Here is a 23,959-nt window from a genome sequence, read left to right as displayed (position 1 = left end):
ACATGACCCGAAGGATGTGATTGCACTGAAGAGGGTGCAGAGGAGATTCAACAGGATGTTGCCTGGATTGGAAAGTCACGGTTATGAGGAGAGATTAGATTGAGTAGGTTTCTTTTCCTTAGAGCAGAGGAAAGTTAAGGTATACAAAATTATGAGAGGCATAAAGAGAGTAAATTGTGTGAATCTCTCCCCATGGCAGATGTGTCTAAGACCAGAGGGCATAAGTTTAAGATGAAGAGTCAGTAGTTTAGAGGAGATATGAGGAAAACTGACAGTAGAAATATGGAACATGTTGCCTGAGAGGTTGGGGAGGCAAGTATATTCACATAATTTAAGAAACACCTTGCATACTGAACATGGCAGGGCACAGTGAACAATGGTCCAAGTATAAGCAAATGGTACTAGTGTAGTGCAGTATTTGTTGGCCAGCATAGACATGGTCAGCTGAAGGGCCTGTTTTAATGCTGAATGATTCTATGACTCTCTATTTCCCCATGATGAGGTCTGTGCTACAGCTGGAATAATGAGCTTTGCAAACATAGCTGGTTTACCCAGGTGTGAGGCATGATAAACTGTACATTTGTTGCTTTGAAAGGGAGATATCATAAAGGGCTGACTTAATCAACTGAAAAATATTTTATTCTCTGTACAAGACATCCAAGATCTTTGGTACGCAGCTTAGAAGTCTGTGCCAGGTACTCAGGAGTCTGCAACAATGGTTCTATCTTTATTCAGTTCAAGGTCCAGATGCCTTACAAGGATGGTTACTGAGGGAGAAGCTAGTTTCTCAAACTCTGGTTGATGACTCCATTAACAACCTCCTAACTGAGGTTGAGTGTAGATACAATGCAGAGTCAAAGAGTGTGGTGCTGGAAAAGCACAGCCGGTCAGGCAGCATCTGAGGACCACAAGAATCGATGTTTCGAACATAAGCTCTTCATCAGGAGTGAGGGGGTGGCCCAAGGGGGCAGAGAGATAAATGGAAGGGGGTAAGGTGGTTTAGAATGCAATAGGTAGATGAAGGTGGGGGCTGGTGGTGATAGATCGGAAAGGAAGGTTGAAGCAAATAGGTGGGAAGGAAAATGGACAGGTAGGACAGGTCAAAAAGGTGGTGCTGAGTCAGTAGGTTGGATCTGGCATAAGTTGGGGAGAGGGGAAATGAAGAAACTGGTGAAGTCTACATTGATTCCATGTGGTTGGAGGGTTCCAAGGCAGAGGATGAGGCATTCTTCCTCCAGGCATCTGGTGGCTAGAGTTTGGCGGTGGAGGAGGCCCAGGACTTGCATATCTTTGGTGGAGTGGGAGGGGCAGTTAAAGTGTTTGGCCATAGGGCAGTGGAGTTGGTTAGTGTGTACGTCCCAGAGATATTCCTCCGAAACGTTCCGCAAGTTGGTGTCCTGTCTCCCAATGTAGAGGAGACCACATCGGGAGCAACAGAAACAGTAGATGACGTGTGTGGAAGTACAGAGAAATCTCTGTTGGATGTGGAAGGATCCTTTGGGGCCTTGGACAGCGTTGAAGGGGGAGGTGTGGGCACAGATTTTGCACTTCATGCAGTGGCAAGGAAAGGTGCTGGGAATGGAGGGTGGGTTGGTGGGTTCCGTTGGCCTAACAAGGGAGTTGCAGAGGGAATGGTATCTGCGGAACACAAATAGGGGTGTAGAGGGAAATATATCCCTAATGATGGGGTCTGTTTGCAGGTGGCGGAAATGGCGGAGGTTGATGTGCTGTATCCAGAGATTGGTGGGGTGGAAGGTGAGGACCAGGAAGATTCTGTCCTTGTTGTAATTGGAGGGGTGGGGTTCAAGAGCGGAGGTGTGGGAAGTAGAGGAGATGCGCTGGAGGGCATCGTGAACCATGTGGGAGGGGGAGTTGTGGTCCTTGAAGAAGGAGGCCATCTGGGATGTTCTATGGTGCAATTGGTCCTCTTGGGAGCAGATGTGATGGAGGTGGAGGAAGTGTGAGTAATGAATAGCATTTTTACAGGAGGAAGGGGGTGGGAGGAGGTGTAGTCAAGGTAGCTGTGGGAGTCAGTGGGTTTGAAGTAGATGTCCGTCTTGAGTCTGTCACCAGAAATGGAGATGAAGAAGTCCAGGAAGGGGAGGGAGGTAACTGCAACTCACTCTTCCACCAGAGCCATCATAGAGCAGACAGTCGACCTGCTAAAGATAAGGTTTTGATTCTTGGATCAGTCTGGGGTGGGGCTGTATAATCCTAGCATTTGCATAATGAGCAGGGAAAGATGGGATATGATGGATGTTAAAGAGTTGGGAGAGAGCAGCAATCTTCTGAGAAGGAAAACAAGGATACTAAGCAGGAGGAATATCACCTTCACCATGATAGAGCACATCAAGCCAGACAAGGCATAGTTGACACCTGCTTCCAGTAAATCTGCATTGGGTAAAGAGAGCACACACTATGTGAGTATGATGTATATTGATTATAACTTTGTTACTGCTTGATAGGCAAGCAACCCCTGTCTTAATCCAAAAAGCAAAAGCAGCTTTTTTAAAAAAATTGCTTGACTTCCTTTTTCCTGTTACTTGCTAAAAAGTTAACATTTTCTACTGTTTGAAGACTTTCCATCATGTAATGTTCCCACCTTGAACAATAACAAGATAATAATATACACTGGGTGTGAGGGGAAAGTGCAATACTCCTCTGGGTGGGGTTCTAAGAACAGGTAAAAATCTTCGAGGAGAAAGTGAGGACTGCAGATGCTGGAGATCAGAGCTGAAAATGTGTTGCTGGAAAAGCGCAGCAGGTCAGGCAGCATCCAAGGAACAGGAGAATCGATGTTTCGGGCATGAGCCCTTCTTCAGGAATCCTGAATAAGGGCTTATGCCCGAAACGTCAATTCTCCTGTTCCTTGGATGCTGCCTGACCTGCTGTGCTTTTCCAGCAACACATTTTCAGTTCTAAGAACAGGTATCCCATGTAGCTTCATTCTTGTCACTACAGTTACGATTACATTGATGAAAGTGAGCTTGTATTTCCATTAAGATGTCACCATTGTAACTCATGTGTCCTCAACATCTTTTCTGGTTTTGTTACCCTCTCCAGTGTTCTGCGGCTGACTGTGTTTAACTTGTTGCACAGCTAGGTTTAAATATACTGCCAATGGAATCCTGGGCTGACCCAGCCATGGTCTGTACTTTTGCCACTGGTGAACACACAATAGTGCAAGCCCCATGCCATAGGAGTGTAGTGCACAAGTAACAAGGTGAGCAGTGGAGAACTGTAAGCGGTAACTCACTGGTGCTCACAGAGTAAAACCCTCCATGAAACACCCTGAAATCAATGCTCAGCTGATTTTTGGTAAAACTCATACCCAGTGGCACACAGGCTGCAGAATGATGCATAATTTACATAATTTTTCCTGCTGCTGCACAGTCGTTTGAAGTTAATTAGCATTAGAGACTTCTAAATCCAGAAGGTAATGTGTCAATCAGTGTGAGTGAAACTTCCAGGCAGCTGCATGGCCTATTGGATGAAGTAACTACATACCGTGCAGATTTCGATCTATACATTGATTCATGATGAGCAAACTTATCGATTTATTTCCGGCAAACAGGGCTTTGGTCATTTTTCAGAAATGTCTAACACTAGATAAGCTATGAATCCAAAAAAAAATCTTAAAAAGCACCACTTAAAACTGTAATAGAGCAGACAAACGATTTTCAAAGTGATTGAATTATTGATAACATGATTCCCCTATTGATCTGACTGTATGGCCATGGGGCATTAAATAGGAAACTGAGGTAAATGAAGTAAAATGAGAAAAAAAATATTGTTAGTCTCTCACTGTTCAAAAGTTCAGGCACATGAAACATGCACCAATTTTGTCCCTGGGCAGACTATCCCTTCCTTTATAATGTTCCTGTGCTAACTTGTGAATAAATGCCTTTATTAATTCCAGGTGAGGCAGGGGGTTGGAGATGAAGCAAAACGAAATAATTCTCTCACTGCTCTGTGCTGTTTATTCTCCCTTTTTCAGTCTGAACATTTAATTGCTCTTTGTGGTTCCTGAGATATGATTTGTATTTGTCAGCACTTTCACTGTTCCTTACAGTTCAAAATTATTATCTTGAACACATTCTAAGGTACCTCTGTCCTGACCACAGCAACTTGGTTGACTCTTTCATGTCTTTTTAGATTAGATTAGATTCCGTACAGTATGGAGCCAGGCCCTTCGGCCCAACAAGTCCACACCGACCCTTCGAAGAGTAACCCAACCAGACCCATTCCCTTACCCTATCTTTACCCCTGACTAATGCACCTAACACTATGGTGAACAGTTGCCATAACAAGGTCAACAATAGCAAGGTCATATGCTAAAGGGGGGGAGTGTTGGGGAAAATGCAATACTCCTCTGGGTGGGATTCTAAGAACAGGTATCCTGAGTAGCTTCATTCTTCTGAATTCCCTCTGAATCTCTCTTCTCACCTTCTCTATGTGTGCACTGTCTTATCAGTGTGACCCTTAGTGAACTTATTTTTTTCTCTCTGCCCTTGTACATGATGTTCTGTAAGTCTCTAGCTGTCTCTATGCTTCCATCTCCCCCAGAGGCTGACTATTTCTCTCTGACTCTAACATTATGCCTGTCCTTCTTTTCTTATTGACTCTTGCTTCATTCCTCAATCTCTATCTTTTTTTGCTTTGTATCTGAACGAGATACTGAGATGCAAGGTACTTCCACTGCAGCCGAGAGCATTAAGGAAATTTAACATACGATTTTAATTGTTTGTGAGGTGGGGTTGAGAGATTTAATGAGCAAACATTATTCCCTCTGGTATAAGATAGCATCAATTAAAAAGATGGATTATTTTCACAGATGATCATTCCTGTTACCTGGCATTATTTATCATCTCTACCAGTAGGTTAATGACCACATGAAGGTCTATTCCTTCTTCGGCTGCACTTATTTTAACTTCATACAGGAGAGGAAAGTGTTGACCAATTTGGCTGCAGACCCAGTCAGGGCAGGCTGTCAGTTTGGGGTAAAAAGTGAGGACTGCAGATGCTGGAAATCAGTGCTGAAAATGTGTTGCTGGAAAAGCGCAGCAGGTCAGGCAGCATCCAAGGAGCAGGAGAATCGGCGTTTCGGGCATGAGCCCTTCTTCAGGAATCCTGAAGAAGGGCTCATGCCCGAAACATCGATTCTCCTGCTCCTTGGATGCTGCCTCACCTGTCAGTTTGGGGTGCAGAGGTTAAGGTTGGGAGCACTGTTCTGCATTAATCTGTGCACAATCAAGGTCTGGACATAGAAATGGGGAAGTGGCAACTATGAGCCACTGCTCTGCTCATGCTTCTTATCCCCACACCCCTTTCTCCCTCTAACCCCAACTCTGCAGCTTCACCATTACATCACTCCCCAACAACAAAACTTTTCTGTGGCCATTCCTCCATCCAGAGTGCCCTGCGTTGTTGCATTGGCAACCATCATGATGTCCTTCATGGTACTGCTGGTGCTGCTAGCCTCTGATTGGGTCACAGCTCTTGAATGCCAGGATGTCCTCATATGGTAGAAAATCTCCTGGCTACCAATCAGGTGCCTCATTGCTGGACTTTCATGTGGGATTTCACATCCTTACATGGGTTTCTTTCATAGGTTTCTCTCCTCCAGTTTTTTCATCCCAAATCAGAAAGATATAGGTCTCCAGAGTTTATTCAGGATTGAATATCGGTCAGATCACTGTGCTATTGAACTTTTATATCCTTTTTATTGAAGCAGTGCCATTAAACCATCTATGTTCACCTGAAAGGACAGACTGAACCCTGGCTTCATCTTTCACCGAAAAGCACCTTCAGCAGTGTAACAAGCCTTCAATAGTGCTTGAAACTGTACTTCAGATGTTAGTAGCAAATCTTTGGAGTGAGATTTACTTACCACCACCTTCTGACTCAGACGTATGAGTTATTGAGCTGAACCTTTACGAAATTTCACCCACAGTTAGACAGATGACAGGTGAGGCAGATATTTTTATATGAGAACATCACATATCTCAACGTCATGAAACTTTGGTGGAATCTATGCCACAGTACAAATGCATTCTTTCTTTGCTTGCTATTTGACTAAAGCAGCCATTATTTCATTATGGGATTAAACATAGACTCCAAGTAGAGCACAGTAAGAGAAGGCCAAGAATATGTAAAATGGTGGATTGAGCCTGAAGTGAACAGCAATATATACACTGGCTTTAGTGTTGTTAACAAGTCACTTCACCCACGTGACTACAGACTAAATTCCAATCCTGATGTCTGCATACAGCAATTTTTTGATTTATTTATTCATGAGATTTGGACGTTGGTGCCGAGGGCAGCATTTATTATGCATCCCTAATTATGACAAATCAACTATAGGCCAGACCAGACAAGAGTGCAGATTTCATTCCTCAAAGGACAGTAGTGAACCAGATTTATTTTAAACAATCAACAATGGTTAGGTTATTCCAGGTTTTTAGTAAATTCAAATTTTACCCTCCGTTATGTCAAAAGAGCATTAGCCTGAGGTTCTGGATTACTAATCCAGTGACGTTACCATTACGCCACCTCTTCTTCCCAAACAAAAGCAATTTTCCAGGAACATTTTCATCTCAATAACTTAACACAAGATGTTACTAAACACTAAACATGTTTTCCTGTTATTGAGCTAATTTCAAGTATGACTTCATTCTATTTCTCGTCGCTGTGAGATAACACTGTTGAGCTCATCGTGCTGTATTATTGTTCAGAATTTGTCATTTACCAAAACCTGAGAGTATTGTGTCCTTGTGACCTTTCTCCATCCAGACTTGCTTTCTCTAACATCATAAATTGCTCTACTCATTCGGTAATAGCTGTTAACATTTTAGTAATCGGCCAAGGACCCAGCACAATTCTGAACTACCAACAATATTGCTTTTTTTAACTTCTTAACTGATTTGGACAATAATATGTGCTGTCCCAGTGCTTTGGACACTACAACCAGTTTTATGTATTAAAACCATTTTACCCAAGCATTCTTGTCATTGAGGTAGACAAAGGGACCCAGAATTTGGTTTGTGGTTCAACTCCATTTTATTAACAAAATATTACTTACTAAAAGCACCATGTGAGCATTTCCCACAATATTTACTCTCCATCGAGCTCTCTCTGTGTATCTGAGAAAGCTTATTACCCACAATGATCTACATGTTTGAGCTAGGCTGTTGGAATATCCTTCCTCTCTGACACTGGGCTGGCTCTTTTTCACAAACATGGGTCTTGTAGATCAGGGTAGATCTTCTCCTGGGTCTTCTTGAGTTTCCACATGATTTTCTGCCATAAATCTCACTGCAAGTCTTCCCTGCGAGTCTTCCCTGTGAGTCTTCACTGATAGTCTTCATTTAGATTCTTCACTCACTTATAGGTATGTCTTCTAATCCCCCACCCCATTACCTCAGAGCTTCCTGAATAGAGCATCTGTTGGGCTCATGTCAACAGCTTTACTGTTGCCATGCCAGGAAGGTGTAAAGTACACGCCCTCCCTGGCTGGAAGTCAAGGTGTCAGAAAAACTATTTGATTCATCTCCAGTGCACAACCCTCAAGCTGGGTGTAGCTGTTTCCTGATGATGCTTTGTGGCCTCTTTGACCTTGGTTTCCACTGTCCTCTGGAGTAGACAGTGTCATAGAGTCATAGAAATGTACTGCACAGAAATAGATCCTTTCGTCCAACTCATCCATGCCGAACAGATATCTTAAATTAATCTAATCCCATTTGCTCGGGATTATATCCATCTATATCCTTCCTATTCATATATTCATCCAGATGCCTTTTAACAGGGCAGCATGCTAGCTCAGTGGTTAGCACTGCTGCTTCACAACACCAGGGACCCAGGTTCAATTCACGCCACGGGTGACTGTCTGTGTGGAGTTTGCACATTCTCCCTGTTTCTGCACGGGTTTCCTCCGGGTGCTCCAATTTCCTCCTACGGTTTAAGGGTGTGCAGGTTAGGTGAATTGGCCGTGCTAAATTGCCCATGGTGTTAGGTGCATTAGTCAAGGGTAAATATAGGGTAGGGAAATGGGTCTGGATGGGTTACTCTTCGGAAGGTCAGTTTGGACTTGTTGGGCCGACGGGCCTGTTTCCAAAGAGTAGGGAATCTAATCTAAAAAAAATGTTGGAAATGTTCCATTCTCCATCACTTCCTCTGGCAGCTCATTCCATACACGTACCACCCTCTGCGTGAAAAAGTTGCCCCTTAGGTCCCTTTTATATCTTTCCCCTCTCACCTTGAACCTATGCCCTCTAGTTCTGGACTCCCCCATCTCAGGGAAAAGACCTTGTCTCTTTACCCTATCCACGCCCCTCATGATGCTATAAACCAATAGCTGCTGCCTGCTGTTTAGTCAGGCCCAATTTCTCTGGCTGTGGATCCATTTAGAATGTCCAATTTTAAACCCTTGGTTGTTTGACCACATCTGAGTAAAACCAGGTCAGGCTCTCGCTAAATGATAGGGTCACACGAGTTATAAAATATGAAATACCTGAAACAAATGAATACGTCCACAAACGTATGTACAAACACACATATTTAATGACAAAGGTAGCTACTGATAACACTAGTGACCTGATCCTAAAATCCCACTGTAATCTTTGTGGGGATTGATTTGCTTCAGCGTGGCATTAGAATAATGTCAACAGCAGTGGTTCAATTCCTCTGCTGGCTGTGGTGGTTCATGAAGATCTGCTTCTTTGTCTTGTCCCATGCTTGATGTGGAATGATATCTCTCAAGATATATGACTCTCAAGAGTCTTTCCCTAATGAAGAGAGATCCTCTGCCTTTTTGTGACGACAGCTAATTGTCACGACAATTCTTAACCCAACAGATACCATACGTATATAGCTACCTAACCAAAGGGGAGAAACAACAAAAGTTTGCATTTTAAATCCTAACCTGTATCACAATGATTAACTGTTTTATATATATCACTCCACATCTTGCCATCTTATGAACTGTGAAAACTCCCTGAAATCTACGGGAGTCAGTCTGCTCAATTCAGCTATATTTGCAGCACTGTTGTGCATCTGCTCTTTGCATCACTTTTGAACCGTTGCCAATGTTTATTTTAAATTCCTAACCACTAGCCTCATTCAAAAAAATAACAGGTGGTCATATTCATATCAAAACCAATCATAAACTCTACATATATTTGAAAATCATAAAACAGACTGTCTCTCAGACCTGTTGCCAAGGAGATTGTGCAAACAATTTTACAAAAACACATAATAAAATAACTTTAAATGTATTGGTGTCACATGCAAAGCATTTGATTTAAAGGTGTTACCAGTTCAGCATGACTGCAAAGGTAGCACAGCAAAAAGGCTCCAAGCTTGCTCTTCAATAATAATAATTCAAAATTGGCAGGAATAATGCTCTCACTCACAATCCCTTCCACACTGTGCTCTCAATTTTGTTTGCACATGGTCTTTCTGGTAAAGCCAGTGGAGAGGCTATGGCTTCAGTCTCTTGGGGTTCTTATGCAATTTTTTCATGAAAGATTACAGAGCATCTTTAGCACAGGCTTCAGCAGAGACCACTTGCCATCTTTCAGCTGAAAAGCAGTATGCGATTTAGACAAAGGCAAGGAACTAAGATTTGTAAACAACATTGCAAAACTCGTAAGATACCCGAACAGCGCATCACTCTCAAATGGTGGGCATTCGTGATGGTGGTGGAGATGGTACGGGAAGAAAGGCAATGGTGAGGGAGGATTACAAGGTAAAAACAATGACTGCAGATGCTGGAAACCAGATTCTGGATTAGTGGTGCTGGAAGAGCACAGCAGTTCAGGCAGCATCCAAGTAGCTTCAAAATCGATGTTTCGGGCAAAAGCCCTTCATCAGGAATAAAGGCAGTGAGCCTGAAGCATGGAGAGATAAGCTAGAGGAGGGTGGGGGTGGGGAGAAAGTAGCATAGAGTACAATGGGTGAGTGGGGGAGGGGATGAAGGTGATAGGTCAGGAAGGAGAGGGTGGAGTGGATAGGTGGAAAAGGAGATAGGCAGATAGGACAAGTCCGGACAAGTCATGGGGACGGTGCTGAGCTGGAAGTTTGGAACTAGGGTGAGGTGGGGGCAGGGGAAATGAGGAAACTGTTGAAGTCCACATTAATGCCCTGGGGCTGAAGTGTTCCGAGGCGGAAGATGAGGCGTTCTTCCTCCAGGCGTCTGGTGGTGAGGGAGCGGGGGTGAAGGAGGCCCAGGACCTCCATGTCCTCGGCAGAGTGGGAGGGGAGTTGAAATGTTGGGCCACGGGGCGGTGTGGTTGATTGGTGCGGGTGTCCCGGAGATGTTCCCTAAAGCGCTCTGCTAGGAGGCGCCCAGTCTCCCCAAGGTAGAGGAGACCGCACCGGGAGCAACGGATACAATAAATGATATCAGTGGATGTGCAGGTAAAACTTTGAGGGATGTGGAAGGCTCCTTTAGGGCCTTGGATAGCAGTGAGGGAGGAGGTGTGGGCACAGGTTTTACAGTTCCTGCGGGGGCATCGTGAAGCATCGAGTGTAGATCGACTGAATGATCTCCTTCAGTCCTGTAATAGTCTGTTAGACAGCCTGTTAGCTTATTGGACAGGACAGCTAGTTTGTGATGTAGAGTGGTGCCAACAGTGGAAGTTCAACCCCTGCACCAGCTGAGCTTGCCATGCCCCCTTAACCTAATCCCTCGTCTGAGGCGTTGTGACCCTCTGATTAAACTTATCAGCAGTTTCTTTCTCTGTAAATGAAAGAGTCACACAATGCTGACTTTCCTTCTAATTCCGTAATTTTGTGACATTAGATGGGGGCAGGATATAGGGATTAGTTACGAGGACCTGCACAGCTGAATAGTCTGCCAATATGAATTAATGTGATTTATGTGAGGCACTAAAGGATGGAAAGGTAGCCTAGTAAGGAGTGGATACTTTCAAAGGAAAATGGACAAAGCAAAATTAATAAAGCTCACAGCAAATGTCAGTGAACTTTGAGTCAATCTTAAGCATTATAAGCCAGAATTTTCTGAAGGCAGTGAACAGTGTCTTTCATTGTAATTGTCCTTGATGTCCTTTCCAGGAGGTTTGCATGCCAAGTTGCTGAAGGCAGGACTTTCTACGGAGAATCAGGGAACTGTGTTCCTTGTTAAACAATCGGACTGAAAGATTGTGAAATGAGCAGGTGCAAGTTCGAGGCAACATGAGTAAGAATAGTGAATTCAAACTGGGGTCAGAAAGTAAGTGAGAGATGAAATGATTGGAATGAAAGGAGAGGAAAAGGGATGGAAAGAAAAAGTGAAACAGAATGTAACCAAAATAATTAAAAAAAGATACAGCAATAATTAAAACCTGAAGAACTGAGGAATCACATTTCAACTAAAGTCTACCAGATTTGAACTCTGTGATGGGTTCAGTCCGTATCTACAAAGTTAATACAGGAATTCCATGTTGTTTAGTGAAGTTGAATGGTAAGGCAAACAATAAGATGGCATTTTTACAAAGCTTCAGTGGAAAGACGCATGTCAGACAGCAATCCTTGGATTTTTATGTTTAACTGCACAGCCATCCTTTCCCAAAATGGCAATGTCAAATGCAGGTAGATATCAGTGAGGTTCATTAGCCTCACTGTAGATGCTCCCAGCTCTGTTCAGCTGCATGCTCTTGTATGCCCAGGAGCCATCGATGAAAATGACGACGATTAACCAGCAGCAATGATTGTGCATGCTGACAGATCTACTATCCACAATTGTTGAGAGATTGGAGGAATCCGTCACAAATACAAGCGGCATTCCATTGCAAAAGGTATCTCCTTTTGTGGATAAAGAGACCAACTGTGTGAATGTAAATGAGGCAATCGAAGGAATCCATGCAGGACTGGACACAAACTGCACAGACTCAGGATGTCATTTTAAATCGGAATGAACCAAGTGAATTGCACATTTGGTGAGGCAATGCAGGTATGACAATCCCTTGCTTCACTGCACTGCCATTTATCTCTCCACCCCCAAGGCTTCCAGCCTCATCCTTATTGAAGGGCTCCCGCCCGAAACATTGATTTTTTTCCGGCTCCTTGGATGCTGCCTGGCCTGCTGTGCTTTTCCAGCATCACTCTAATCTTGCACTGATCTATAGCAAGGTGTTCTCCAGCATAGTGTAGTGCTGCTGTACAACAAGAGCAAAAATGTTCAAAGAAGTGAGAACTCTGTTGAAGACACTCCCATTTCTCATAGTAGTCACCATCCACACAACCCTCAGTCATTGATGTCCTGTCTCATGTCCAGACAGTCAGTTCTACCTCGAATAAATGCAGTAGTATTTTGTGGAGGTACTCATTTGCTCCAAAACCAAGGATAAATTAGTCAAAAGTGACTTAGCAGTCAGAGCAGGGACATAAGCAGCTGCCTTTATCTCTGCTGAAATCATGGGAGCTGTGCCATGCAGGAATACTAGTAAGAGCCAAGATTTGTAGTCACCCAAGGACACAGACACTGCTATCTTTTACACTTTTTGTGTTGCTAGTTGTCGTAGAATGGATATATTGAATGGTAACACTGCAAGAGGAGGCCACCTAGTCTGTCAGGTTCACTTCAGATCATTGTGACTGCAATCCGGCCCGTCGTATCTAGCTGTTCTTTCCCCAAAACTATAAACATTTCTTATCTACGGATGTTCTTCATTCCCTTTTACAATGCCTTAATTAACTTGTCTCCACCACACTCCCAAACAATGCATTCCAGAAGATAACCACTTGCAGAGCAAAAATATTCTTCACCTTTGGTTCTTTTGTTAGTCAATCAAATCAAATCGATGCCCTTTGATCCTCAATGCTTCCAACAGTGGAAGCGTTTTCTGTAGCTACTTCTGAAAAACATCTCCTGTCTTGTCCACCATTTACAAGGGCACAAGTCAGTAGGGGTGATGGGATATTATTTTACTTGCCTGGAAGGTGCAGCTCCAACAACGTTTAAGATGCTCAGCACATTCCAGAACAATGCAGTACAATTGATTGGCACCCTGTCCACCTTCTTCAAAATTCACTCCCTCCATTACAGACACAAACTGGCAAATGTGTTTAGCTGAACTGCAGCAACTCACCAACTTTGCTTTGAACGTACCTTCCAAACCCATCACCCCTACCACCCACAGGACAGGGGTAGCTGATATATGGGAACGCCACCATATCTAAGTTTACCTCTAAGCTGCACGCCATCCAGGAACTATGTCACCGCCCCTTCACTGTTGCAGTGTCAAAATTCTGAAACTCCCTTCCTATCAATATTGTGGATGTACCTCCTTCCCAGGGATTACAGCGGTTTAAGAAGCCAGCCCACCACCACATTCTCCAAGCCAATTAAGTATAAATGCTGGCCTTGCTAGTGATGCACATATTCCATGGATGAATAGAACAAAGGTCTCCCCAGACCCCTCATGATTTTCTGTATCAAAAAGGATTGTGCTTTTGAGCACCACCGACTGTCAAATTCAACAAGCATCACTGCCAGACCCCTGGAAGGATCACTGGAATAAAGGTTTCACTGCACTTTGGCTGTAATAACAGGTGCTGAGCATATGTTTAAGGGTCTATGTTAGAATAAGATGGAACCTGGATCTGAATGTGTGAGGTCTCTGGAATGCTCTCTCCTAACCCCTCCAATTTTCAGTGTTATATTTAATAAACCTTATGTTCACTTTGCTGAGCACCGACCTGATCTTACCACACGATCCAGGGACAAAAATGTTGAGGATGATGGTCTCTTTGGCAGCTGGCTGCAGTCTTATTTTGCGCAAAAAGTGAGGACTGCAGATACTGGAGATCAAAGTCTAGATTAGAGTGGTGCTGGAAAAGCACAGCCGGTCAGGCAGCATCCCAGGAGCAGGAAAATTGATGTTTCGGGCAAAAGCCCTTCATCAGGAATAAAGGCAGGGAGCCTCCGGGGTGGAGAGATAAATGGGAGGGGGGGTGGGGATGGGGAGAAGGTAGCTAAGAGTACAATAGGTGGATGGGGGTGAGGATGAAGGTGGTAGGTCAGAGAGGAGGGTGGAGCAGGTAGGTGGGAAGGATGATTGGCAGGTAGGACTGTTCATGAGGATGGTGCTGAGCTGGAAGCTTGGAACTGGGGTAAGGTGGGGGGAGGGGAAATGAGGAAACTGGTGAAGTCCACATTAATGCCCTGGGGTTGAAGTGTTCCAAGGCGGAAGATGAGGCGTTCTTCCTCCAGGTGTCAGGTGGTGAGGGAGGGGCGATGGAGAAGGCCCAGGATCTGCATGTCCTCAGCAGAGTGGGAGGGTGAGTTGAAATGTTGGGCCACGGGATGGTGGGGTTGATTGGTGCGGGTGTCCCAGAGATGTCCCTTAAAGCGCTCTACAAGAAGGCATCCAGTCTCCCCAATGTAGAGGAGACCATATCGGGAGCAATGGATACAATAAATGACATTGGTGGATGTGCAGGTGAAAGTTTGATGGATATGGAAGGCTCCTTTGGGGCCTTGGATGGAGGTGAGGGGGTAGGTGTGGGTTTGCAATTCCGGTGGTGGCAGGGGAAGGTGCCAGGAGGGGAGGGTGGGTTGTTGGGGGGGTGTGGACCTGACCAGGTAGTCACGAAGGGAATGGTCTTTGCGAAAAGCGGAAAGGGGTGGAGAGGGAAATATATCCCTGGTGGTGGGGTCCGTTTGTAGGTGGCTGAAATGTCGGCAGATGATGCGGTTTATGCGAAGGTTGGTAGGGTGGAAGGTGAGGACCAGGGGCGTTCTGTCCTTGTTACGGGTGGAGGGGTGGGGTCTGAGGGCAGAGGTGCGGGATGTGGACGAGATGCATTGGAGGGCATCTTCAACCACGTGGGAAGGAAAATTGCGGTCTCTAAAGAAGGAGGCCATCTGGTGTGTTCTGTGGTGGAACTGGTCCTCCTGGGAGCAGATACCGTGGAGGCGGAGGAATTGGGAATACTGAATAGCATTTTTTCAGGAAGTAGGGTGGAAAGAGGTGTAATCCAGGTAGCTGTGGGAGTCGGTGGGTTTGTAAAAAATGCCAGTGTTAAGTCGGTTGTCACTGATGGAGGTGGAGAGGTCCAGGAAGGGGAGGGAGGTGTCAGAGATGGTCCAGGTAAATTTAAGATTGGGGTGGAATGTGTTGATGAAGTTAATGAACTGCTCAAACTCTTCGCGGGAGGACGAGATGGCGCCGATGCAGTCATCAATGTAGTGGAGGAAGAGGTGGGGAGTGGTGCCAGTGTAACTACGGAAGCTGGACTGTTGCCTGGCTGTGCTTTTCCAGCACCACTCTAATCTAGACTCTGAAGTCTTATTCCAGTAGGTAGCAAATGTCTACCGTGACCTGATGTGATACCCTGAGCCTCCTGATACACTGGTGTTCAGGAGCATCGAGGCAGCTAAACATCGGTAACCATTGATCTGCAGCTGTTCCTGCTTCTGTGAGTATTGCTGTTACTGCAGTGTCATTGCTGACCATCTTAGTTTCCATCTGATAAATCAACCATCCAAGCTACAGGTCAATCCTGAAAAGTTCAGTAGAAACAAATTAACACTCCCTGTAATTTTGCTGCAAGCTTTGATTGCCATGTCTTTCCCAAGAGTTGGTGTTCTTTAGAATATCTCTATTGTTTCTTAACTCGAACCAATAGATTCTCTTTTGACCTCCTTCAGGACATTCTGTCTCTCCAGCATTGTAATAATCATCTGTAGTCCCACTGAATACATCAAAGATTATGGGCCCGGGCAACATTTCGGCAGTATTGCAGAAGACTTGTGACTCAGAATTAGCTGCACTCTGAGTTAGGCTGTTTAAGTACAGCTACAACATTGGCATCTACACAGCAATATACAAAAGTATGTCCTTTCCATAAGAAACAGGTAAAATCCAATCTGACCAATGACTGCCTATCAATCTACTCTCGATCATAAGTGATGGAAAGGGTCAGCAAAATGCGATCAAAATCCTTTACTCAACAATAGCCTGCTTCCTGGTGCTTAGTTTGGGTTCCACCAGATACATACAGGTCCTGATCTCGATATAGTCTTGGTGCAAAGAAGAGGGGAAGTGAGGATTACTGTCCTTGACAACAGGGAAGCATTTGACTGAATGTGACAGAAAGAAGCTGCAGCAAAACCGAAGCTGGAGGCAAACCTAGAACAAGGAAAGATAGTTGTGGTAATTGAAAGTCAGTCAAATGCAGGACATCACAACTGGAGTTCTGCAGGGTAGCGTCTTAGGTTCAATTATCTTCATTTGCGTCATCAATGACCTTCCTTTCATTTTTAGGTCAGAAATGGGATGTTCACTGATGACTGCATAATGTTCAAGACCGTTCACGACTCCTCAGACACGAAGCAATCCTTGTCCATATGCAGCAAGGACAACACTCAGACTTGGGCTGACAAGCGACATTTGTGCTACCTAAGTACCAGGCAATGACCATCCCCAACAAGACAGAATCTCAATCATCACCTTTTAGTCGTTCAATACATTGTGTCCCCCATTTTTAATATGCAGGGCATTACCATTGAACAGAAACCAAACTGAATGATCTGTGTAAATATTGTCATTGCAAGACCAGTTAAGTAACTCACTTTCTGACTCCTCCAGGACCTTCTCTTGGACAATTTTGATGGGAATTAATTGTGAACCAGCCAGCAAATCCTACATCTCATGAATGAATTTTAAAAAAACATACAGTTCCAAAGTGATAACCAAGTGAGAAAACTTCATAAAGTTACCAAATACTATCAATCAATCATTTCCAGCAAGCAGGTAAGAAGGTGGCTGTATATATTATGTATCTATTGGTGTATTTCCCTATTATTGTTTCAGCTCATTGCCTGCACTGTGTACTCACAGTTACAGGCAAGATCCGAAAATCTGGGAAACTGTGTAAGCAAAATTAAACTGAAAAATTAATCTAGGGGTTAGCATATATTAATCAATAATAAAGCTATCCAACTCAATTTAACTTTAAATCCTTAATCAAGTAAGCAATTACCTGTTAGAAGTTGGCCATTTCAATGGAAATAATCAAAAAATCATCTGAAAATGTCGATGTTGAAAGAAGAGGTATGTGTTCAAAAACGCAACAAGATTCACTTCAGTCCTGTCACTAGTATGAACAGTTTTATTTACAGACTGCATATTTCTTATACATACCTAGGCTGTATTACTTGGCCAGCTTACAACTGCTTCTTTAAATCTTAGCATGATCCTTGCCATTCCCGAGTGTAGAATTTAAGCCAAAGGTCAAATCTCCAAGGTTTATTTAGCATAAAGTCGATTGCAATGCTAAAAAAAAATTGAAAGGGCAAAATATAAAATTTAGAACTCTGACCAAAAACCTAAATCACTGACCCTTAAAGACAGAGTCAAAGAGGAACGCTGATTGTAAATGCAACTCCAATGACGTGCTCACCTCACCTTTTACAAAAAAGAAAACAACCTTTATGGGTCTCGCTCTTTGTGATGCCGCATGCCATTCCGTGACTGACAGGGCAGACCAATATCCTGCTGCCAGACTTCTGTCTGATTTGCTCTTTCACCACCCACAAGGAGACGCAGAGTAGTGTCCCATCGATTTGCTTCTTTTTAATTGGTGCTTCAACCTGACAGCCTCTAATCACTTCAGGAAGTTACCCTAGGGGCAATGACAGGTAGCCAGCAAGGAGTGCACATCAGTCATTAAACAAACTGGCTCTATGCCCCATCTTCAAATCATTGTTTAATTGCAGTCTTTTCTAAAAAAAAATTGAGACCGCGATAAAGACTATTCCACAGAGGTAAGATCAATTTAAAGTTTGACCACAGATTCAATGATGAATATAATTGAATTAGAAGAGAAAAGCTGATGAAGGGACAGTGAGATAATACCATTTACACAGTAACACAACAGATACATTTCTTCACTATACTCCCAACAAGCATTAACCTGACAGTTTAATAAAGTCCAGCTCTTAGCAACTATTATTGTACTCAACTTCATTCAAGAGGCTTTTAAGATGTCATTGCTAAAATGTAATCAGGACTAGAATAGAATCAAACAGTCCTTGGATTATCTGATGGTGTAACATTTGGATTTCCTTGAACTAAATTGATCTTATTCAAAACAAAGCTGTAGAAGTCCAAACAAATCATGATTTTTCAAGCCTAACATTGTACAGAAATGCAGCAACAAATAGCCAAACAATCAAACAGTCCACTCTTCACCAGCATGTTTATTACTCAGTGGTGTGGCACATTTTTCTGTGTTTTGATCATTAAGTAGTTATCACACTAATTGGATAAAATAACCTTTTCTCCTGGCTCTTAAATGTGGTTCAAACCACCAATTTTTAAATAATGCATAGTATCTCAAGAGATATGTAATCATTTTACCAAGGTATATTTGAACAAAGTCAGCGTTTTGGCTTAACTACAAGGAAAGCTGAGAAAACAGCTTTTATGTTGTCGCACAAAAGCCAACTTGTGCAAATGTTAGAACTCGGAAACAAAACGATAAAATGTTGGAAATATTCAGCAGGTTAGCAAGCATTTGTGGAAAGGGAGTCAGTCCAGTTCAATGGCCTAGTATCAGAGCAGGCTGAGTCTATTCTGACAAAATCCACAAGTGCCGCAAGAGTTATTGAATAACTTCAGCATTTTCAATTTATATTAAATTGTAGCAACTGCTTTATGATATTAACATCCATTAGGTCAAATGGCTGTTTATAGGGCCAGTATTGTGCATGTGCAGCAGAGAGAAACAATGACTTACACACAAAAAGGCAGCATTCCTGCACAAGTACATCACAAATATTATACAATAAATACTTGCATAAATAAATACATTATAGGAGCTTATAATCAGATACAATGAGATTGGCTTGAAGAATAATAATACAGTAAGGTAAGTGCTACAGTATACATGCTATTTTAGCATCAGTCTCCAAGGTAAACACAAAAAAATGCTATAGAGTTTGTAATGATTTAAAATATTAAGTTTAAAAACAACTTCCTTGTGATTTTTTTTCTCAGACAGAAAGATTTTCTTTTCAATTCTTAATCCAAATCTCAATCACACTATTGTAAATGCTAGTCGTAATCTGATACTTGCTCATTTATACAATAGAGTTAAGTTTGTTTAAATGTCACCCTACTGCCTTTCTCTTGGAGAAACCGAAACTTGAAGTGTCTTCCATCCATTTTCCCATTGTTTGCATTGTAAATCAATGACATACTTGTACATTGGATCATTATGTGTAATTGTTAATGACATGGCAAAGAAGACTCTACAATGACTGCAGCAGTGGGAAGATGGGTATCGGTGATAGACAGCAAGAGTTCCCATTTACAACTGCTATCTAAAGGCTTCTGCTGATAATTGTGCACATGAGATCGAATTATCTGAGACTTCACTGACAGCTTGGAATCTCACTTGTTTTGAACGCAAGCTGTATTATTGGGCTTGCAGCCCAGTCTTCTGAGTGCACCCTGAGCTGTGTATTACAGAGGCAAAAGCATGGATTCACTGGAGGCAGAGCTGATGCTCAATGCAAGTCTCATCACAGGTCCTGGATCTCATGTCTACAGGTCTGATGTTGCATGTTACAACCTTTGATCCACTATTTCACTGGTAACTGTGCACAATAGAGCACCTGCAGAATTCCTAAACAGTGAAAAGCATTTTTATTTGCACAGTTTTCTTTGCCTATCATTTGGCTTTGTCTGGATTTGTTTTGTATATTCAGTTTTGTTGTCATTTTTGTATTGCAATGTTTTTAACACAATAGTTTATTTCCACAACCTTCTTACTTACAAAAACCAGAAGGGCCAAGATGATCATTTCTTTGAGGATATTGTAGCTGGAAGGCCATTGGTTCCAGCAGAGAACTTACTGCTAGAGGAAAGGCCAGGTACAAGTGTCTCTCATCCATCAATGCTTTGACTCAAAGGTTTAATGGAGACTTGACAGGGTAAATGTAACAGATTTATTTTTCCTCATGGGAGAGTCTAATACCAGAGGGCATAATCTCAGAGTAAGGGGACACCCTTTTAAAACAGAGATGAGGAGAAATTCTCTTTAATCAGAGGGTAGCAAATCTGTGGAATTCTTTGCTACGGTGGAATCTCGAGTTTGGTAGGTAAGTATGTTCAAGGCTGAGCTGGAGAGATGAATCAGTAAGGGAATCAAGTGTTATGGAGCTAAAGCAGGAAAGAATAGTTAGCATTATCAGAGCAGCAATGATCTAATTTAATGGCAGTCAGACTTTTTGGGACAAAAAAAGGTCTACTTTTGCTCCTATGTTTTGTAGTATAATGGCGTGAGAGACTGAACATTCTCACGTGCACCAGCTTGGGTTTGAGTACCACGGTGTGGTGAAGATCAGAACAATCCAGTCGCCAACACTGTGCTTCAGATAAAGGAAGACCCTATCTTCCTCCAAGTGCTGCAAACCAGACAAAAGGAAACATGAGAACAAAAGGATTCTCTTTCACACTAAATGCTGGAATTCAATCGCGGTTGAAAGGAATTAGAACTACAGGATTCCTGATGAACAACTTTTGCCCAAAACGTAGATCCTTCTGCCCCTCGGATGCTGCCTGACCTGCTGTGTTTTTCCAGCACCACACTTTCGACTCTGATATCTCCAGCATCTGCAGTCCTCACATTCTCCTATAGGATTTATGCCATTCTACAATCTGCAAAACTTAGGATCATGGAACCATCAAGGTCAACCCTTTGTTTGGGGCATCAAAGAATTTGGATAGTCAGTCGTAATAGCTAATGTGAGTATAGGTATGTAGATAAGGCATTGGTTGACCAGAGGTCAGAGCTACTTCCTTTCTGGTTAAAATTCAAGTTCTTGCTAGTTGGAAGACCTTGTCCATCTTGAAAAGGAAAACAGTGCAGGCAGGTCCTTTCTTCAGAAAAAGCGGTAAGTTGTTGCTGTCTGTAAAGCTATAATGTTCTCCTAAAGGAATATATCATTTAAAACACAAAAGCTATTTTCTTCGCTAACAAGCCTTACTTCTACCCAGACCTCATTTGGTTCTGCCATTTTATTTCTTTGAATGTGTGGAAACCCATGTGATGTCAGCACTCTCTATTTGGCAGGAACATCAGCTAATAGCTTGAAAATGCCAATCCAGTGCTGTAATTTGCCACCAATACAGCTCTTGAAATTGCATTGTTAAAGGGACTGAGGCAAGTGAAAGACTAGCAACTAAACAAAGGAAGACATAAGTCAATATAAACAAAGTAAAAAGGAGAGAAAAGTAAAATCAGCGGCCGGAGCAGGGGATCTCAGTGACCAGTCGCCTGGTGTGGAGCATGGCAGCAGAGGCCTGGTGCAGAGCGTGGTGACAGAGGCCTAGTGCAGGGTGTGGTGCAGAGGCCTAGTGCAGAACGTGGAGGCAGAGGCCTAGCACAGAGCGTGGTGGTAGAGGCCTAGTGCAGAGTGTGGTGGCAGAGGCCTAGTGCAGAGCGTGGCAGCAGAGGCCTAGTGCAGAACGTGGAGGCAGAGGCCTAGTGCAGAGCGTGGCGGCAGAGGCCTAGTGCAGAGCGTGGCGGCAGAGGCCTAGTGCAGAGTGTGGTGGCAGAGGCCTAGTGTGGAGTGTGGTGGCAGAGGCCTAGTGCAGAACATGGAGGCAGAGGCCTAGTGCAGAGCGTGGTGGCAGAGGCCTAGTGCAGAGCATGGTGGCAGAGGCCTAGTGCAGAACGTGGTGGCAGAGGCCTAGTGCAGAGCATGGTGGCAGAGGCCTAGTGCAGAACGTGGAGGCAGAGGCCTAGTGCAGAGTGTGGTGGTAGAGGCCTAGTGCAGAACGTGGTGGCAGAGGCCTAGTGCAGAGCATGGTGGCAGAGGCCTAGTGCAGAGCATGGTGGCAGAGGCCTAGTGCAGAGTGTGGTGGTAGAGGCCTAGTGCAGAACGTGGTGGCAGAGGCCTAGTGCAGAGCGTGGCGGCAGAGGCCTAGTGCAGAGTGTGGTGGCAGAGGCCTAGTGCAGAGCATGGTGGCAGAGGCCTAGTGCAGAACGTGGAGGCAGAGGCCTAGTGCAGAGCGTGGTGGCAGAGGCCTAGTGCAGAGCGTGGTGGCAGAGGCCTAGTGCAGAGCATGGTGGCAGAGGCCTAGTGCAGAGCATGGTGGCAGAGGCTTGGTGCGGAGCATGGCGTCAGAGGCCTGGCATGGAACGTGTCAGCAGTCAGCAGACAGAACACGTGGAGGCCCCCTGTGTTGATCTACTGTGGAGAACCTTTGGAGAGAGACTGTGACATTTGTCTTTTTAATTTTGCTTGTTTTTCTGATATATGGCTATACTGTCTATAGCTGTAATGTAACTTTTTTTCTCTATTCTGTAACTAAGGATTGTACCTCAGTACCTTTGCACTTGAGTTGGTGGTGTAAGTGGCAACTTAGAAACTTTTCACTGTACTCATTTGAGTACATGTTACAGTAAAGCTAACTCAATTCAATAAAAAAAAGAAACACTGCTCTATATTCTACTTCTGAAAAGAGAAGGAGGGATTCTCAAAGAGAAATGGAAGGCAAACATTTAATTACAGACAGTGATGCCAATAATACCTTTATTAAATTAGCTACTCAAGAATGTATACTGTTTTATTTCACAGATCAAATGAATAAATGACCCAAAGGAAAGAAATATGAATATTCTGCTTGCCCGCAGCCATACAGGGCTTTCACAGAATTCTTATATCAGGCCATTTTGTGGACAATCAGAAAGATTCAGAAAAATCTGGAAGGTACTTGAAGATCAGTTCAAGCTAACAATTAGCTGTAGAATTAATAAATAACAATTCATATCATACAGACAGTAATCCCAAGGGTCTTGTGACCCGTTTGACGGACAATAACACGGCAAAGGGCATAAGTGTGGCTTTTCCGAAGAGAAATTCTCAGAGATGCTTTTTGAGTCGAGAGTGTGGTGCTGGAAAAGCACAGCAGGTCAGGCAGCATCCGAGGAGCAGGAGAATCGATGTTTCGGACATAAGCCCTTCATCAGGAATCAGATTCCTGATGAAGGGCTTATGCCCAAAATATTGATTCTCCTGTTCCTCAGATGCTGCCTGACCTGCTGTGCTTTTCCAACACCACACTCTCGACTCTGATCTCCAACATATGCAGTCCTCACTTTCTCCCAGAGATGCTTATGGAGCCAGTTATCACCTTTACACCAATTAAAGCCTTTCGGTCTGATGTTCTGCGCAAGAGAAAAAAACATCTGTTGACACATTACTTGAGAATTGTCACAAGTGTGAAGCCTAGTGGCAGACCAGTAACAATGGCACAATGTAGGTGTAGCCAACATTGTCGTTATGATCAACAAAGTAGACCAAATCAGCAGGATATGGTTTGTCATACATACCAAAAACCATTCCCCTTTACCTCTTATCGACAAAACATGTAACACTAAAGGACATTGGGCATACATGTGCAGGAAAGCTAGGTTCAAAGGCCAAGCCAGAGCACAGAGCATAACGCCCGATGTCCAACAAGATGTACAACACCATTAGCAACAAGGAAAGTGTTAAGAAGGTAATTAAATACAAATACATCCATGAGGTTCAGAGATAACCTTGAATGTGTACATTTTGGGGCAGCACGGTGGTTAGCATTGCTGCCTCACAGCACCAGGGACCCCGGTTTGATTCCCACCTCGGGCGACTGTATGGAGTTTGCACATTCTCCCAGTGTCTATGTGGGTTTCCTCCAGGTGCTCCAGTTTCCTCCCATAGTCCAAAGATGTGCCAGTCAGGTGAATATGCCATGCTAAATTGCCCGTAGCGGTAGGTGCATTAGTCAGGGGTAAATATAGGTAGGGGAATGGGTCTGGGTGGGTTACTCTTCTGAGGGTCGATGTGAACATGTTGGGCTGAAGGGCCTGTTTCTGTACTGTAGGGAATCTACTCGAAATGAACAACCCATACATACCATTAACCTCACGCAATGTGTTGTCAGTATAAAAGAGACATGAT

General features: G+C 43.6%; 1 long non-coding RNA gene across 1 annotated transcript in view; it reads right to left on the bottom strand.

The window, feature by feature from the left end:
• LOC140465630 (uncharacterized) overlaps nucleotides 1-17,340 on the bottom strand; it is a 79,748-nt gene extending 62,408 nt beyond the window's left edge. Inside the window, exon 1 of the long non-coding RNA XR_011955129.1 lies at nucleotides 17,148-17,340. This is a non-coding gene — a long non-coding RNA (uncharacterized lncRNA). The remainder of the gene's footprint in view (nucleotides 1-17,147) is intronic.
• Nucleotides 17,341-23,959: the final 6,619 nt, after the last annotated feature.

This window comes from Chiloscyllium punctatum, chromosome 3 (genome assembly GCF_047496795.1).
Source record: "Chiloscyllium punctatum isolate Juve2018m chromosome 3, sChiPun1.3, whole genome shotgun sequence".
NCBI classification, from domain to species: Eukaryota; Metazoa; Chordata; class Chondrichthyes; order Orectolobiformes; family Hemiscylliidae; genus Chiloscyllium; species Chiloscyllium punctatum.
This window is presented reverse-complemented; position numbering and strand designations above follow the sequence as displayed.